Below are 4,579 nucleotides of genomic sequence, written 5' to 3'. Positions count from 1 at the left end.
TGATACATTATATTCTATTGTCTTTATATCTGTTGTAATTTGTGGATATGGTACCATATTTTTATATCCTACTACGAATAAATACTTCAGTACTTCTTTTGGGAAATATGTTCTAGCATCAGGGGCAAAATACCAGGATATTGCAGACTTAAACTGGGGAGGTTGTAAAGAAGTATCTTAGAAGAAAAAGAAGTACTGAGACCAAGAGGATAGATGTCACCACTTTCATAATATTACTTAAAGTGGGTAGTTCCTCTTTTTAGCATGTGCATATCAAACATTACATGATAGTGAAATAAATCTCTCTTTAGGGACGCCAGGGTGGCTCAGCCGTTGAGTGTCTGCTTTTGGCTCAGGGCATGACCCTGAAGTTCCTGGATCGACTCCCGCATTGGGCTCCCTGCATGGGGCCTGCTTCTCCCTCTGCCTGTGTCTCTGCCTCTCTCTCTGTGTCTCTCATGAATAAATAAATAAAATCTTAAAAAACAAAACAAAATAAAAACAAAACAGAACCCCTCCATCTTGGTCTTCTTTGTTATGGTAGCCCATACCCTAGCTTGTTTGATAGATTATATAGCACTTTTTAGAGTCTGTCTGTAATGAAGATTTTTATATGTGTTTCTGTTATTCTCATTAAATGGAGAGCTTTAAGAGAATAGACACCTTGCCTTTTAAAAAATTAACTAATTAATTAATTTTTTATTTTTTGACTAGGCTGTATGCCCAGCATGGAGCCCAACATGGGGCTTGGACTCACAACCCTGACATCAAGCCCTGAGCTGAGATCAAGAGTCAGATGCCCAACTGACTAAGCCATCCAAGTGCCCCTGAGGCCTTACCATTTTTAATCCTTATATCTCTTGTAACCTAGAGATTGGTGGAATAGACTGATTGTAGATGTTTGTGGAATGTGATTTTAGCCCTTGGTCTCAGAAGAGTTGTATAGGGCACATAAATATGGAGTCCATGAATATCTAGACATCATTTAGATCAAAACTGTGGGTGCATATCCATAGTTATTTATTTCACACAGAACACACTCTTACCCACCTTCCTTAGTCTTCCTTAGTCCAAGTATCCTTTTTGTTTTCTGCTATAAGGAACATGTAGGTCCAGAATTGCCATTGTCTCAGCAACTACAGACTTTACATGTCTTGGTTTGTGGGAAATGGAGATGCTGGAGAGTTGGATAGGGGGAGATGGTTCAATGGAGAGTTCAAGAAGGCTGATCAGACCTAAAATTTCTAGTAATGGATGCTGCCTTATAAATTCCTCAGCATAAAGAACCATGCCTACCAATTCCTAGATGTGAGTTTCCAGAAGAGAGGATACTATCGGTTATGAATTGCCTATTCTTTTCCAGGACTGGGTTTGGTTCTCTCAGTATCCCCACTATATTGTTATTATCCTCTGCTTATAGGTGAACGGAAGCTTAGAAAGTTTAAGTAACTCAATCAAAATTGTACAGTTTTTAGAGGTCAAGCTGGGGCTTCAACCAAAATCTGCACTATGCCAGTTCTCCTTCTATTGTACTGCACCTCCTCTATAACCACATATAAGCAACCAAAATTTCTTCAAGCTGCCCCAGACTGGGGGAATTCAAGAGAGTCTTAGTTAACAGAAACCACCCAATAATCCATTCAGTTTTCCCATAGTATCAGTTAGAACACTGGCTAAGCTACTCTAATAAAGAAGACCAAATATAGTGTTTAAAATAATTTCACTGTTGGATAATAGTCCTGTAGTGAATATTCCAAGTTGGTAGGTTGTTCTGTACCACAAGGTCATTCAGGCATACTGACTCCTTCCATCTGGTTGCCCTGCTGTCTCCTAGGGTACTGTTTTTGGCATCATGATTGAAGCATAGGCATATCCTATGGCATATGCATAGCTATATATGCATATAGCTATGGCATAGGCATATCCATTATGGAGTTGTAGGAAAGAGAAAGAGTAGAAGTCCAAGGCAATTATTTGCTAATAGGAACGATGACAGAAGTTGCCCAATCACTTAACTCTCACATTCTTTTGATGATAATTTACTCATATGTCAAGGTAGGCAGGGAGATGCAGTCTCTGGCTGGGTGGCCAGATGGTAAGATGTATTAACATGGAAAAGGGTATCAAATATTGGTGAACAATCAGAAATTTTCACCACATTCTCACCTCCAACTCTGATCTTTATGTTCATACCTAGCTTGGAAACTTTGATTTCTTCCCTCATTGGCTTATTGTCTTCTTCATTCTGAAGCCTGTCTGAAGGTTCAGGGTAAACTTGTTACTCACAGCTCAGTCTTGCACTGGAAGCTGTTAGTATCAAAGTGAGCTCTTATATATCTTGACCATGAGCATCCTTGTGTAGAGGTTCTTTCACATGATTTTCCTCCTGGCTCTCCAGGTATGGCTGGACATGGCAAATTCTCAGAGGGAAGACCTCTTGGTTCCACCATGGGACTCCCTATTACCTACCTTAGAATCAATTTTTCCTTTTAATTAAAAAGAAACAGCCAGGTGTCATAACTGAAAACCAATACTAGGGGTACCAAGAAGGTAAACCTATATGACACATGTTATTTATATTTTCGAGAGTGGAGCGTTTATGCACAGTGATCCAGAACCACTTTTTAGCAGCTTTTTCAGTTTCTCACAGCACTTTGGGTTTCTAAAGTCTTCCTAAGGACCTGAAACATTTTTTTCTCAGCACAGAAAATACCTAAGCCTTAATGCATATTAATTTATTAACAAATATTCATTAAATGCAATGTATATGCATATATATGGGCAGTGTGCATGTGTGTGTGTGTGTGTGTATGTGTAGAATTGTGCTGAATCCTGTAAAATAAAGTCCAACTTAGTCACTTAAAAGATTTTTGTAAAGGGAGTAGCTGGCTGGCTCAGTCAGTAGAGCATCCAACTCTTGATTTCAGGGTTGTGAGTTCAAGCCCCATACCAGGCGTAGAGATTACTTAAAAAAGTTTTTTGCAAAGAAATTGCAGTTTGAAGACAAATCTCCATAATGAAAGCATAAGCCAACGAAAAGAAGGTGAAAGAGTGGGCATGTTTTGTTACTGTCTTTTATTTTTATTTTTTTCCAGCTTCATTGAGATATCACTGACACATAACATATGCAATTATATGCAATGTACAACATGGTGATTTGATATGTATATATTGCAAAATGATTACCTCAATAAGGTTAGTTAACAGATTTATGATCTCACATTGTTAACAATTTTTTTTGTGTGTGGTGAGGACTTTTAAGATCTACTCTCTTAGCAACTTTCAAATATACAATATAGTACTGTTAAATATAGTCATCATGCTGTACATTATACCCTCAGGACTTTATTCATATTATAACTGGACATTTGTATTTTTTATGACTTCCATCCATTCCATACCTCCCTACCCTGGCTCCTAGCAACCACCAGTCTATTCTGTTCTATGATTTCAGATTTTTCATATCCCACATGTGAGAGCTTTCTCTGTGTTTGCCTTTAGGTCTCTTACTTATTTCACTTAGCATAATGTCTCCAGTTTCTATATGTTGTCATAAATGGTAGAATTTTCTTCTTTTTCATGGCTGAATGATATTCCAGAATATGTGTGTAAACACCCTGGGGGAGTCCCATGGTGGAACCAAGAGGTCTTCCCTCCGAGAATTTGCCATGTCCAGCCATACCTGGAGAGCCAGGAGGAAGATCATGTGAAAGAACCTCTACACAAGGATGCTCATGGTCAAGATATATAAGAGCTCATTTTGATACTAACAGCTTCCAGTGCAAGACTGAGCTGTGAGCTGTGGTTTGTATCTGAAACCAAATACATAATGTATAATATAATTATGCAATTAATACTATATATTGTGTATATATATCATACACCTGTATGATATACATATATCACATTTTATCTCTTCATCCTTCAATAGACACTTAGGTTGTTTCTCTGTCTTGACTATCATAAATAATACTGCAATGAACATGAGGGTGCAGATATCTTTCAAGATGGTGAATTTATTTCCCTCAGACTTATACCCAGAAGTGGGATTGCTGGATCATATGGTAGCTCTATTTTTAATTTGTTTAGGAATTCACCATACCATTTTTTATAGTGGCTGCATGAGTGCGCATTCCCATGAACAGGGTATAAGCGTTCCCTTTTCTCTACTTTCTTGAGCTGGCACCTTTTCATACTCCAAGTCAAATCTCTTTGTCAGTTTTATTACAAAGTAATTTTTGAGAAGCCATCTGGAAGACTGAAATGTGGATTTATGTGCAGTATAGATAGTGGCAAATCTCACCTTATTATCTTGAGATATTAGCCTATGATTGTGTATACGTGCTTATATTTATATTAGGGTTGTATATTATCTATTGCCAGGGTGTGTGATCAAAAATTGGAGAGGCCCTTGTTGTAGGGAGAGAGGAATGTGGTTCAGTAGGAGAACAAGTAGATTCAGAGACTTCTGTACTTTCCTTACCTTGTGCACAGCTTCTCTACTAGACTGTAAACTCTTAGGAGGCAGGGACCGTTTCTTTTCATTTGATTTCTCAGGCTTAGTAAAGAGCATAGTACA

This window comes from Nyctereutes procyonoides, unplaced genomic scaffold, assembly GCF_905146905.1.
Source record: "Nyctereutes procyonoides isolate TBG_1078 unplaced genomic scaffold, NYPRO_anot_genome, whole genome shotgun sequence".
Lineage (NCBI taxonomy): Eukaryota > Metazoa > Chordata > Mammalia > Carnivora > Canidae > Nyctereutes > Nyctereutes procyonoides.
The sequence above is the reverse complement of the archived record's forward strand: the minus strand, read 5'-3'. Positions refer to the sequence as shown.